At 42.0% G+C, this 15466-nt stretch overlaps 1 protein-coding gene across 1 annotated transcript in view; it reads left to right on the plus strand.

The window, feature by feature from the left end:
• RXRG (retinoid X receptor gamma) overlaps window positions 1–15466 on the plus strand; it is a 144918-nt gene that overhangs the window by 49483 nt on the left and 79969 nt on the right. The window lies entirely within an intron of this gene.

The raw sequence follows: 15466 nt of genomic DNA on the forward strand, positions 1-15466 counted from the left end.
GTGGAAGACTGGAAATACCACATCACCCTGTGGTAGAATTGCTGCTGAGATCCAGAAGGGAGCGCAGCCAGAATGAGATGTTAGCTTGAGGCTTGGAAACAGCAGTGTGGGATGATTTGCCCTACAACTGAGGGGCTTCTCTTGCTCCTTTTCCTGATCCTTGGAATCCTCTAGGACTCTGAAAATAAAGGATTTATTTCAGGGGACAGAGCTGGTATCTTTCCAAAAGAAAGGCAAGCTGATGGCAAGAGGCTGAAGCCTCCAGTCGCGGCATAATTTACGATGGGGGCTTATCAGCCTGAAGGAAGCAGTTTGGGGGCAGCCTGTTTGGGTCTCTCCCCACAGGAATGCTCTGCTCGATCCTCCTGCTACTTGAAAAATGAAGTGTGGTGTACTAGTAGGGAGACCTCGTAATGCTTGGATGATCACACAGATTTGGATACGGAGTCTGGTTTCAGAGCATAAGAATGGACCCAGGCAATACCACTTAGGGAGTAGAGATAAATAATGGCAATTCACCTAAGAAGGTCAAACATATGACTTCAAATAACATGTTTTTTTCTCCAGCTGAATTGTCTAGAGTTGAATGAGGGTCAGATTTGCATTCACGTATCTTTCCTTAGCTCAGCTCATAACTTTCTATGTTTTCTCCCGAGGGGGTATTAAAAACAGAGCTGCTTCACATGAATGTAATGGTTCCCATTCAGAACCCTGTCACGACTTTGTCTTTTCTCTATCATCTTGACAGGAAAATTATGTTCCATAGTTTCAAGGTCAACTGTGAGCTATTTGGGCTTGGAAATGAAATGAGACCCTTGGAAAGCTTGTCCCTCTCTTTATTCATATTTTGCTGATGTTTAATAAAACTCAGTTATTCTCCAGCCTGGGGTTGGAGGTCAGGCAGCCATAAACAGGCAGCCATAAACCTGTCCAGAAAATTTCATTAGGTAGAATTATTTTTTCTTTTCTTTTCGTGCTATAAAAGGAAGTGTGTGTGTGTGTGTGTGTGTGTGTGTGTGTGTGTGTGTGTGTGGTTTTATTTTTATTTTTGGTTTCATTGTTTTGTTTTTAAATTGTTTGCTTTTGCTTTGTGTTTTGTTTCTGGGGCTTTTTAGACACCTGGAAATGAATGTGTAAACAGCAGTGGCCTCTCTGCCTGGCCCCCCAGCCTGCTCCTTTAACTTTCAGGCTCAGAAGCTGGAGTCCCCAACTCCCCAGGGGGCAGACTTAGCCTTGCCCTCAGCATTGGGGTTGATTTTATTCCTGGCTGAGGGAATGTCAGGGGACTAAGGTCAGGAGTGGGATGACTTGCTGCTGTCTGGTCATGTTCCGATCTGGTGCCCTCTATCCCGAATCAGACCCTGGTCATAATGATCTGTCTTCAGCCCTCTTCCCGTTTGTCCTCTCTGCAGCACTGGCCCTGCTGACCATCACCTGCTCCTCCCTTGGTTTCTGGGCAACCACTTGTTTCCTGGTTCTCCTCCTACCTCTTCTTACGTCTTCCCAGCCTCCTTGGCAGGCTGTCCTCTGCTCTCCCTAAAATGTTGACATTCCCTAGGGCTCCATCATTTGTTATCTTCTCTGGATAATCTTCCTTACACCTGTGACCCTAATCACCAAGTCTAGGGTACTGGCTTCCAACCATTGCTACTGAACTATAGATGAAAGTTTCCAGGCTTTCTGGTCATATCAACTGGAATCCTCTTTAGTAGCTAAAACTTAATACATTTCAACATGAACTTGTTAACGTCTCTCTTGTCTTAGTCCCTTTGAGCATCTATGACAAATTATCATAGGCTGGATAGCTTATAAGCAATAGAAATTTATTTCTTACTTTTCTGGAGGCTAGGAGGTCTTAGATCAAAGTGCTGAGAAATTTGGTGTCTGGTGAGACTTGCTTCCTGGTTTATACATGACTGTCTTCTCACTGTGTCCTCACGTGGCAGAATGGGCAAAGATGCTCTCCAGGGTGGGTTTTTTTTAATAAGGGCACTGATTCCATTCATGAAGGCTCTGCCCCATGACCTAATCACCTTTCAAAGGCCCCACCTCCTAATACCATCACACTGGGGGTTAGGATTTCAACATATGAATTTTAGGGGGACACAAACATTCAGTTTATAGCACCTCTCAGGGTAGATCTTGTAGTTTTGATTTTGATTGGTAGACCAGCACCCATCCAGTCTCTCAGGTCAAAATCCCAGGGTTGTCCTAAACAATTTATTTTTCCTCATTCCTTGTGTTCAATTAATTATCATATTCTGATGTTTTTGCTTCAGAAAATTTCCTTGAATCTTACCTCCCCTGTCCATTTTCACTGCTACTACTTTGGTCCAAACCCCCATCCTCCTTCACCTACAAAAATACAATATTATGATTCTTAAACAAGCATAAGCTCAACAAATAATAAATGAATGAATGACATATCTGGTACCAGACAGACTATTGTGAGAGTTAAATGAGGTACTTTATGGAATGCACACTTAGTAAAATGATTGGTATATAGTTGGGGCTTAATAAATGAGTTATTATACATTATATATAGGAAATATTTAAAAGCATGGACTTTGGACCTAGGCAGCCTGAGTTCAAATCCAAATTCCATTATGTACATTTATTATGTATATGATCTCTGTGCTTCCATTTGCTTATCTGTAAAATGGGGATGAATATAATAAGGCTGTTGTGAAGATTAAATGACTTATTTATGTAAAGCACTTAGAACAGTGCCTGGAATATAGTGCATGCCCAATATGTTCACCGTCACTATTATTATTGTTATTAGTTTCCTGTTTCCTGTCTTTTATAAGTCAACATGTCAGCTTTATTAGAGGAAGAAAGGTGAGTTCTTATGCATGGCACCCTAAAATTACATAGAGAAAAAATCATCACCTAGTTTTCCCCAAGTAAAAGTCATACCTATCAGTTATGAATTTCATAAATGCTGAATCACAGTCTTTTTTCATAGTACAGTGTTTATAATAGCCCTTTTGGGTGGGTGACCAGCCATCTTGGTTTGCCTGAGACAGTGGTGCAGGTGGGGTGGGGGGGGGTGGGCGGGCAAGGGGGTTCAATTTTCTGGGATGGTGGACTTTCAGTGCTAAAACTAGAACAGTGTTGGACAAACCAGGATAGTTGGTCATTTTGTTTTTTATGCTTAATATAGCTCCTCTTCTGAAGTTCATCTTCCAAACATAATTCCCCAAGCATATTTCAAAGATGAAACAAAATATAAGAATTAAGGTGAGGGAGCTGAATGGAAGGTTGGGGACATAACCTAGGAGTCCTCACGTATCATCTTCAGTTCTTATCCATCAAAATGTCCACTTTAATGGGATTTCTGGGACAGATGAAGGATTTTTCTTACTGGTGAAAAGAACAACTAATTTCTGGCATTGTTCTGAAACACTGCAGCTCTCTTCAGCATAGTGTCTGTATTGAGCAGCCAGCTGAAGTCCTGTTTCTCATCCCTCAGGCCTTCTGCTCTTCAGATGGACTGCAGGGGGCCATGAGACCCAGTGGCAGCCGCTCAACTCTGAGCACAGCCACTGCATACAGGGTTCAGTGAAGTGAGTGGGGCTGTTACTCCCCACCAAGCAGTGAGTGGCTGTCCGCTGTTCCACTCCAGAGGCCTCACCTCCTGTGTTTTTACACTCCAGTTTCTGTCTTTCCCTGTTGGCACCAAACTTATCTTCATAAAATATAAATCAAATCACATTATTTCCCCTTGAAATTTGTTGACGCCTGTGGCAAGTGGGATCAGTGCCAAATCCTTGCCTTACTCTGTAAGATCTTTCACACTCTGGCCCCCAGCAACTCTCCAGCACTTCTCCTGGCACTCCTCAGGTGACCTCTGCTTTAGTAACCCAGGACTCACCACTGTTCCTCAAAGCTCACTATGACTTTTCATTAAGTCAAACTTCTGCATGTGTTATTTTCTCTGACTTGCAAACCCTTTCCCTTGCTAGGCAAATTCACACTTGTTCCCACCTAAAAGATGATATCCTCTGTGAAGGTAATCCTTGGCTCCCCTCTGGGTACCTGTAGCGCTTTGTTCAGACCTTAAAGAAGTTACTGCTTTGCATGAGAACACATTTGCACATCCAACCCTCCCTGGAGGCTTTGAGCATCTTGACGGACTGGACCGCTGGTGTATTCTTCTTGGAATTCACTGTGTCTAGTACAGGTCTGTTGAATGATGAAATAACAGCAGCAACCAACCCACATCCATGACAACAACAGTTAACCTTGACTGGGAGCATTTATGCTGTGCTGAATGCTTTGCTAAATGCTTTATAAGCCTCAGCTCAGTCCTTTAAGGAAAGTGACACTACTACCCCCATTTCATGATGAACATAAGTGCTAATTTGGTCAAGAACTGGAGTTCATCTTTGTTTTGCCTAGGGAACAAAAACTTATGAGGCTTACACATATCACCAATAGAATGTTTAAAAACAAACTTTAAAATACTTGAGTATAACTTTTTTATTCCATTCTAACATGTTAGAGGCTCTTGCTTTCATATGCAAAGAGCTGATGTGCCAATCATAAATTCAATCTAACTGCTAAAGCAATCTCCAAAAAAAGAAAAATTGTTTAAGACGTTTCCTTAACCCAATGTCACTTTTAGCTTCTATCTGAAAGTTATAAAAGTGTTTCCTTGGAAAATATCCTTAGTGAAGGTGTTTAATGGAGCCACCTTGGCCTTGCCCTGGTTAGTATGAATCAGGCTCAAGAGCCATTGATGACTATGCCTCCTACTCATTTCCCAGGCAATATCTATGTTAGCCTTTGCCAATGCCAGTGCTTTGTACCATGTGCCCTGCTTTGGTGTACAATTTGAAGTGCCGAAAGCACTCACTGAAAAGCCAATCCACAAAATATGGCTCTGAGAATCCTTACCATAATGGATTCAGTTATAATTTCATCATTCTAGGTGATTATAAAGGATAGTAAAGATAACTATAATTTCTTGAGACTCTCTTATCTTTCAGCTGTGCATTGCCTCAAACCCCATATTCCATTTACAGAGGAAGAAACTGAGGCTCAATAATTTGTGTAATTTGTCTAAGATCTCCCTGCAAGTGAACGTAGAACTTGGGAATGGAACCAAGATTAGTCTTATAAGTCCTATGATCTTCACCAGTGAACTATACAGCCTTACAGTGCAGAAAGCACAGCATCTGTGGGCATCCAACACTCGAATAGTTTGGAAAATCATCAGCCTGTATTCCCCAAATGAGATCTGGTGCCTATTCTTGGCCTCAGTATTTCTAGGGGAATTCCACATTCTGTGTTATCAGGGTAGGTTAATCCTAAAGGTAACTGGGTACTCATTCACTATTCTGTAGGGTTGGAGATTTCCTTTGGACATTTTCCTTGGGCATGGTGATGAGTGGGACCAGGGTAAGGATGTAGTGGGCGACAGCTGGCATAGTAGCCTAAGAGCAGGGTAACTGGCTGACCTGCTTAGTGGGCCATGTTTCAATCTGTCCCTGACCTTTTCCTAAGCACTCTGTTTCTATCTTATTTTGTTTCTACTTCTGGCATGATCTAGACGAATCTAATGATGAATAATGACAAAACTCAAGAAACGTTCTTATTACTATGATTTTTAATCTTGAAAATGAGGATTATGTGGGCAAGCAGAAACTCCAGGCCAACTCCATACAAAGACCTGGGTGGCCCTGCTAATTCTTTCATACACTGAGAAAATCTTGGGTTTACAAAAAGATTGCAGCAATTTGAAAATAGTTTTCTCTAGGCTATAAAATTTACCTAACTAAAACCAATCTAATCCCTTGATTGGAAGATCAAACTTTTTGCCAGATATAGTTTTATATTGTCATTTTAACCTTCAGGTGGGAAAGCAATTGTTTCTAAGTTTAAATATAGAGGAACTGTCTCCATAACCAAAAGGAAGTGCGGGTGGAAGCAATTAACTGAACAGTTCAGTCAATTAACTCGGAAACTTACTGACCAGAGTGTTTAGAGCTACCTACCTTTATTTTGTAATTTATCAGAGTCCAGAATTTCAGTCTGGATCATAACTTTTATTTAAACACTTGATTTCTGAAACTGGCCTTGAACTAGTGCTTCTTTGGACTTTTTTTTTTTTTTCTCTTCTCCCTTTAGTTTGCTCTCGACAACTGGAATGAGAGACTGGATGGTGTTGAAATGAAATGCTGGAGCCATCCATCCGTGTGCTTCCAGGATGGCTTCCTGGCTGTGAGAACACAGTGACCCTGTGAGGCCAACATGGACTCAGTTCTCCTGACATAACATGGCTGGAGGAGCTCCAGCTCTGGGATGTTATCTTGCTGTTTTACACTGGTGGTTCAGTCAGCCCATGGGAAACTGAACTTGGGCTGGGAGACCTGGCAGCAAATCTAAACTGAAATAGGAATCAGCACTTCGAGTTCAACTGTGAAACAAATGTGGGCCCAAGGCCTAAATGCCCGAAAGACATTGGGGAGGGTTGAAGTGGAATAAAGAAAGCTTTTCGTGACACTATGGGAAGGCCTATTGAATATCTTCTCAGGACAGTACAAAATGTCAGAGGCACAGCATATTTCGAAACCTATTTTTAAAGCTGCTTTAGATTTTTTAACTTGATGGCTAGATATATTCATTTTTTAAAAAAAGAAATGGTGACCCTCTTAAGAGGCAAAGTACCAGCCTTAAGTGTTGTGGGATGTATCCATGATTGGTTACTAAGTCTTCCAATGGCTCAGACACTCCCAAAACGAAGACTCCTAAGCCCAAAGGAAGATGAGAGCTGAAAGGAGCATCGAGCTCATCCAGTGCAGTGCTTCTCAGCTTGTGCCCACATTGGATTCACTTGGAAATATTTTAGAAATACTGATGCCTGGGCCCCATTCCAGACCAATTAAATCATACTATCTGGGAGAGATACCCAGAAAGTGGTATGTTTTAACACCTCCTTAGGGATTCTGCTGATCAGCCAAAGTTGAGAAGAATCAAACTAGACTCATTTTACATATGAAGAAATAGAAACCCAGATATTGAGATAAAAAATGTTGCCCAAGTCACGTAACTAGTGTCAAAACCTGACTCTTAATCAATGCCATTATGTCACACTAACTTGCTTCTCTTTATTGTGGTTTTGCCATAAATTAAAAGTATACTTGAAAATGTTAGTTTACAAAGTAATTTTAAGAAATGGATTTCATTTTAAGGAAAACAGCGATTCAATGGCCAATACACTGATACTTTCTGTATGATCTTCAGACCAGTCTACATGTTTATTATGCTTGGGCCTTTGAGTCAAATACTGGCTCCTTTGCTGCTTCTCCGTTGTTGGCCTAGCATGCTTGAATCCTGTTTCTCCTCTGGAAACTTTGCACACTACTTTGATTCACCTTGTTAATGGGAAAATGGGAAATACTCTCTATAATTTTTTTTTTTTTTTTTTGAGATGGAGTCTCACTCTGTCACCCAGGCTGGCGTGCAGTGGTGTGATCTTGGCTCACTGTAACCTCCAACTCCTGGGATCAGGCGATTGTCTTGCCTGAGCCACCCAAGTAGCTGGGATTACAGATGTGCACCACCATGCCCAGCTAATTTTTGTATTTTTAGTAGAGATGGGATTTCACCATGTTGGCCAGGTTGGTCTTGAACTCCTGACCTCAAGTGATCCACCTGCTTCAGCCTCCCAAAGTGCTAGGATTACAGGCATGAGCCACCGTGCCCGGCCCTCTCTACGAATCTTTAGCTGGTGATATGTTTCTACCAGAGAAACATTTTTTTACATAACTCACTTCATGTGGGAGCCATGCGTCCAAGAGAGCCATCATTTTGGGTGAAGGGCACATCCAGACATGTGCCAGCATTACCCTACAAGATATCTGGCTACCAACTAAATGTCTACATTGCATGTCAGCAACCATCCATGGAAACTTACTATTTTTTATCCAGCTCACCCTGTTTGCCACATTCCAACTAAAATTCATAGCCAGGCTTACCAAAAATATAATTTAATCACATTTTATAGACAAAACTTCAAGGTGTTCAGGTCCGTGTATAAAAATTTAAATATCTTCTTGTATTAAAAAATGGAAAAATCTATGATCCAAATTTCAAGATATTTAGAAAATTGCCTTATCCAGACTAATGGTCCCCAACTCTGACCACATTAGACCCACCTGGGGAATTACAAAAAAACACATGGATGCCTGGGCCCCACCCCAGAGATTCTGATAGAATTGGTCTGGAGTGGACCCAGAGCACTAATATTTTCAAATGTTCCTCAGCTGAGTCACAGGCAGCTTGATTGAGAACCATTGCACCTGACTATAAAACAGGGCTCTGAGCTGGGAACTTTTTGCTGTGACCTTATTGCTCTAACATTTTTATTTCATTTTACATACTCAACAAATTTATGTTTAAGAGGGAAATATTTTTAAAATACTTCTTTGGGTATCTTTTCTCCCAATAATCCATACACTCTTCTCTTCACCTTGCAATCTCATTATGGCTAAGGCAGAGATTTATCACCCCTGGAGGAGAAGCTGGGTTCTGCCAAGAACGGTGATTTGCAACCCTAGATGCCCTTTAGAATCACCTGGGGAGCTATAAAAAAATTGCCAGTGCCTGGAATCCACTTCGGACTAATTAAATCAGAATTTGGGGGGATGGGCTGAGGGATTACTACTATAAAAGTACCTCAGGCTTAATACTTTTTTATTATGCAGCTAACGTTGAGAACCATGGATCTAATAAGAAATGACTTGTCAACTTAAAATAAGATTCTTATTTCTTAAAATCTCTCATGTTCTAACCCAAACTTTTAAAATTCAGAGAAAATAATTTACTTACCTATAGTTGGAGGTGATAGAGGTTATTGACAATATGATTTTATGATTTAATCTAATATTTATTGAACACTTACTATATGCAAGGCAAACGTAATTGAAAACACCTCCTGGAAACTTTTTTGTTTGTTTACTTTGGGTCAGCTAGAAGGAGCCCAGGGTGAATGTATGAGTCTAGGTCCCTGCAGGAAAGAGACGGCACACTCAAACTGGAGATATGGCATAACAGTGCTAGATAAGAATTTGGCTTTGATACTAACTAGCCACACAGCATCCTAATGTTATTTTGTAAATTTCTGTTTTGATTTTCCTAGTTAGAGAGGTGTGACTTGGGCACCATGGAGGTAAAGATGCTCCTGAAGATATTTAGGAAAGTAGCTAGGGATGGTCTCCAGAATAAAGAAGAGATTTCCATTCATTCAGAAAATAATTTATTGGGTGACTATCATGTATAGACACAGGGCCAAGTCTTAGGAATCTAAAATAAAGACAGAATCCCTGCCCTCAAGGAGACTAGTTTCATGGAGATTCAGGAAAACACATAGAGGTAAATAGTAACAAGGTTTACCTGGCGGTTGTGGAGTCAGCTTTCTGGAGTCTCTTGAAAGTGGCTCAGTTGCTTTTAAAGAGAAGGATCTGAGTATCTGCCAAATATTTGTGAGTTGTGCATGTGTGTGTGTGTGTGTGTGTATGTGTGTGTGTAAACATACATGTGCATGCTTCTACACACATTCTTCATATAGGAATAATTCTTACTGTGGTATAGTGGGGGAGGAACGAGGGAAAATCTAGTAGCTTTCTTCTTAACATTTTTTCTGGTGTGAACATAAGCAGAAACTCAACGCAGCACAGGCTGCGAGGGAAGGAAAATTCATCAAGTCTAAACTATCTTCTCTCTTCTGGCACAAAAGTAAGTGACATCAACAGGATGTGGGGTTTCAGGATGAGTCTTGAGTCCGATGAAATGAATTAAACCTCACAACTCCTTGGAACAGGAACCTGTTTTCATGTGAGTTCCCCAACAGCTTTTGGGGGAGCCTTGAAACAAATGGATTTAGCATCTGGAGATTTTTGGTAGGTTTGATTTGCTTTTCTAACATCCAGTACTTTTGCAAAAATCTTTGAACACAAAGTTAAACCAAAGCCCAGGAGGAGGCAAGTGTCCAAGAACATATGGAAGCCTAAGAGGTTAATATGCTCCTCTTTGTCTCTGTCATGATGTACATCCTTTCAGCCTTGACTTTTAGCAAGTGACCTTTAGCAAAGATGTGAGGGTCTGTCACTCTGACGTTTGACAGCTATGAAGATTCATTCACAACAGAGCAATAGTTACAGGTTCAAGGGGCAGACTAGTTGGCCTATTCTAGTTTTTGTGAAGGAGAAACAATACCTTGGGCGATCGATTCTCTAGTAATACATATTTGGTTGTTGTTCAACCTCAGTGAGACACGGAGACTGAGATGGGTCCCAGAAGGAGTAGGGAAGAGGGACTGAAGAGGGTCTGACTGAGGGATGGAGGTGGTTGTTGGCATTTATTTAGGGGCATTGCAGAGTTGCCTTTTAAAGAGATCTCTTCAAAGACAATAGAAAGGAGTAGAGACTGATCCCTTTATAACGTGGGAGTTTAGCATTATCTCATTTTTGATATGCAGAAGGATATCTCATTATTGTGTTGGATGCCCCTTAAATGCTTCAAACTTTCTTTCTGGATGTACCCAGGGCAATTTTGGGGATGTTAATGTGGCCTCGCAGGCAAGGGGAGATGAACAGGGATGACTTCTTGCGAGGTAGTCCTAGCATCTCTAACCCTATGGTTGTCAAGCCTCTGACACCATTCTGCTTCTGACGTGTCTCTTAAACTTCAAGTGACCTATATTTAGGAGATTACGTAAAAAGTGTTGAAAGCAAATGGCCATTCTGCTCTAAGGTCAGAGTTCTGCTGTGGCTGATAATGCTGCTTTGATCTCCAGGCCCCTGCCTGTCTAGATCTATGGTATCTGTCAGCCAACTTCACTCTGGACTTGACCTTTTGCTGGCCTAGACCTGTGGTTACTGTCAGGGGTCTAATCTCTTAGCATGTCACCTCTGGCAATTTTTTAAAAAATCCCCAAATCTTACAATTCAGACATCTCAGATTCTGCTTCCGCCCATTGCAAAGGCTTTTTGAAATTAAAAAAAAAAAAAAAAGAAAACAAACAAAAAAAACAAACAAGAGGGCAAATAAATGATTTTAAGAGGAAATTTCAGCAAATGATAAGATCAATGATGCAGTAACAGCAGTTTGGCGCAAGCCTTATAGAAGGCACATAGAATCATAAATGAATTCTAATAGAGCTGGATAAAATTGAGAGATTATTTGTTCCAGCACCCTGTTTGGGGGCAGGTGACCCTCCAACGATCAAAAATAGATGCTTATCTTTTGTCCTTTTGAAAATTTCTGGATGTGCTTTCCTTTGATTTGCTCATTTTGGTATTTCATAACCCTGGTAGCCAAAAACTGCTTCCTCATATTCAGCTGGAATCTTTGCTACTTAATTAAAAAATCTATTTTCCATCCTGTGGCAATTTTGGTTATTTTTTATGGATCTCTTCTAGATGTGTACATGGCTTTCACAATGTGGTGAACTAAGTTGGACATGATACTCTGATAAGGGTCTTACTGCTGTAGAGTATATTGGAACTGCTGGGCTAGGATTCAGCAAGATTCTAGCTCCTTGCCTGCCAGGAACCAATGGTTTGACCTTGGACAAGCCACTTCCCTTGTCTGGACTTCATGCTCTTTGTCTCTAAAGTAAGAGTATCAGACTACATGATCTCTTAAGATTTCTTCCAGCTCTGATGCTTATGTTCAATAATTTTGCTAAAATTAACATACCTCAGTCAATGAATCTGTGCTTAACATGTAATAGATGGACAATAAATATGTGCCAAATTGAATTAAATCATGGGAATTTCCACTAAAGTTTCTTCTCAGTACGTACTAAAACTTTTAATCACCCTGATGTCCTCTGTCCCTTCCAGGAAGGATGTATGTCTTTTATAGAAATCAGAACCAGCGCGCAGTGGTGAAGTTGCTGTCTTCCCAAAGTGTCACAGGCACCAGCATTGGAGGAGTGAGGATTCTCAGGTTTCACAGACAATCGGGCCCAAACTGTTTCTAGTCACTTCTCTACTGCCTTAGCCAATCTATTAAAATGCCTGTGTGATTCTGGAAAGAAAACAAGTGCCCATGAAAAGGAGGTTATAAATACATCCAATTATAAATATATCCCATTAAAAATAGATATTGACAAGGAGCTCCAGATAGGGTTGTCCTCAGCAAACTGAGCTGAATAGAACAAAGTGGCCTATTATCCAGAAAGCAATAATACTTTCTTAAGTGATTCCTTAATAATATCTATGGAGTTATACATGCCTCATAATTAGCTACTAAATAGTGTTGATGGTCAGTTAAGAATTGGACTTGAAAGGTCCAGTAAAGATAGAATTAGGACTTAATACATATTTTTCCTCTCTATGTCACAGGACTTACAAATCCCAGTGACTATATTGCTGGGAGGACTGAGCTGACTTTCGAAAGTGAGAGTGGCATGCGGTCCTTAACATCTCTGGTCTTTAACAACTCCCATGGAGACCCCTGGCCTGGTGTGGGAGAGAACCACAGACCTGGAACCAGACCTGGGCTTCTACCTTGGGTCCTGCAGGCCCTACCTCAATGATCTTGGTGACATGGTTTGGCTGTTTGTCCCCACACAAATCTCATGTTGAATTGTGAACCCCAGTGTTGGAGAAGGGGCCTGGTGGGAGGTGATTGGATCATAGGGGTGGTTTCTAATGGTTTAGCACCATCCCCCTAGTGCTGTCTTGTGATAGAGTTCTTTTTTTTTTTTTTTTTGAGATAGAGTCTCGCTCTGTTGCCAGGCTGGAGTGCAGTGGCGTAATCTCAGCTCACTGCAACCTCTGCCTCCCGGGTTCAAGCAGTTCTCCTGCCTCAGCCTCCTGAGTAGCTGGGACTACAGGCACGTGCCACCATACTCAGCTAATTTTTTTGTATTTTTAGTAGAAATGGGGTTTCACCATGTTGGCCAGGATGGTCTCGATCTCTTGAGTTTGTGGGATTGAGTTCTCACAAGATCTGGTTGTTTGAAAGTGTGTAGCACCTCCCCTTTTTCTCTCTTTCCTGCTCTGTCATGGTACGATGTGCTTGCTTCTTGTTTGCTTACCACCATGATTAAGTTTCCTGAGGCCTCCCAGCCACACTTCCTGTACAGCCTACAGAACTGTGAATCAATTAAACCTCTTTTCTTTATAAATTACCCAATCTCAAATAGTTCTTTATAGCACTGTGAGAATGGACTAATACACTTGGGGAAAATACTTAACCTCCTTTGAGCCTCAGGTTTGCATTAACAATTAAATGAGGTAATATGTGAGAAAGCAGCCTAATATAGTGTCTGGCAGGTGGGAAAACTCAAATGTTAGTATCTTGTAGTAATGGTCTGAGGTCAGGTTGTGATGTAGGAATGAAACAGCAGTGATTTAGCTGGCATGTGTTGAGGGCCTCCCGGGACACCACATTCAAATTGTATGGGAGCTCTTTCCCCAGTGTTTTGTCTGCTAGGGTTGCCATGATAAAGTTTCACAATGGGCAGCTTAAACATGAGAAATCAATTTTCTCACAGTTCTGGAGGCTGGGAGTCCAAGCTCGAGGTAACAGCAAGGTTGATTTCCTCTGTGACATCTCTGCTTGGCTTACAGATGGCAGCCCTCTTGCTGCCTCTGCATGGGGTCCTCTCTCTGTGCACTCTTGTTCCTGGTGCCTCTTTGTGTGTCCTCATCTCTTCTTTTTATAAGGACACCAGTCACATTGGGTTAAGGCCCACCCCAACAGCCTCATTTGAGCTTCATCACCTCTTTAAAGGCCCTATCTCTACAGTCACATTCCGAGGTACTGGGGGTTAAGATTCAATATAGGAATTTAGGCAGGGGGATACAAATCAGTCTATAAGACCCAGGAACACACTGAGAGTACACGAGGAGCTTAAATCACAGGGCTGTGTGGTTTTGCAGTGCGGCCCTGTTTGTAATGTATGAAATTCTATGCTCAAAGCTAGTCTTCTTCCTTCCCCCCAACTTCCTCTTCTTTTCCTGGCAGGAAGACTCAAGCGAACATCTCCATTTTGACAAGTATATATTTCTTCTTTCTTTGCAGGGATTCTTCACCCATGGTTGCTTAGGTTTATAAGCAAGGAAGCTGAATGAAGTCCCTTTCCTTTCTGGGTGAGCCCCTGGGCTTCTGGAAGATTCTTAAAATCACCCTTAAATGGCTTCCAAGCACTGAAGCCCGAGCTGTTAGCTGGCCTGTGTGAGGCCTTGAGACAGAATGCCACAGCCACACCCCAAGGATGCCAAAGGGGATTTCCCTCCTCTGTGGTTTTTCTCCTTTCTTCCTGCAGTACTCCTCCTACATGGTGAGTCATCCAGAACTCCAAACACACAGCCAGCTGTTTGGAACACAAGAAATAACCGTAGCCAGAGGCATCTTGGGCCCAAACTCTTCTCTCTTTTATTGCTCATTTCCCAAGCCACTTCCTTTCCCCTCCTCTACTTTCCCTCCCCGTTCTTCTTAGGACTTAACACAGGTATCTGGAGACATTGGGTCTTCGTCAGTCAGTGTTGGACCTCTCCTAACATTGATATTTATCAAAGTAACGGTTACATCATAGCCCTCTTTCATATACTCGGAGTATTGTTCCTTCCTTCCTTCCCTCCCTTCCTTCCTTCCTTCCTTCCTTCCTTCCTTCCTTCCTTCCTTCCTTCCCTTTCTTCCTTCCTTCCTTCTTCAGTTGCCCTTCCTCCTCCTCCTCTCTTCTTTCTCCCTTCCTTCCTTCCTTCCTTCCTTCCTTCCTTCCTTCCTTCCTTCCTCCCCTCTCTGCCTCCCCTCTCTCCCCTCCCTCCCTCCCTCCCTCCCTCCCTCCCTTCCTTCCTTCCTTCCTTCCTTCTCACTCTGTCACCCAGGCTGGAGTGCAGTTGGAGGGATCCCAGCTCACTGCAACCTCTGCCTTCCCAGTTCAAGCGATTCTCCTGCCTCAGGCTCCAGAGTAGCTGGGATTACAGGATTGCACCACCACACCTGGCTAACTTTTTGTATTTTTAGTAGAAACAGGTTTTCACCATGTTGCCCAGGCTGGTCTCAGACTCCTGGGCTCAGGCAATCCACCTGCCATGGCCTCCCAAAGTGCTGGAATTACAGGTGTGAGCCACTGTGCCAGCCTGCGTTTCTTTCTTAAGGTGTGATCACTTTCCTTGTTGAATCTAGAATGTTAGCTAATATCTAGAATGTTAGCTTCTCATGAACAGGCATCATACTGTATCCTCCATGGCCAATGCTTTACACATAGTCATGCTCAAACACTTTTTGAAGAAAGCAATGAAACTTTTAAGAAAAATTTTATTCTCTGAGAGGTATAGGCTTGTAGTTAGCTTTAAAGAAACTTGAGGAGTCCCCTGAGTTATGTAAACCTGGAGTCACAGTGTGCCACTAGTACAGGTGTTGCCAGTTACTCTAGTGATACCATTTCAGACACTAAGCTTAGCCATAGGTATAGTTTATTTTAAAATATATATATATA

Source organism: Hylobates moloch, unplaced genomic scaffold (assembly GCF_009828535.3).
Source record: "Hylobates moloch isolate HMO894 unplaced genomic scaffold, HMol_V3 SCAFFOLD_8, whole genome shotgun sequence".
Lineage (NCBI taxonomy): Eukaryota > Metazoa > Chordata > Mammalia > Primates > Hylobatidae > Hylobates > Hylobates moloch.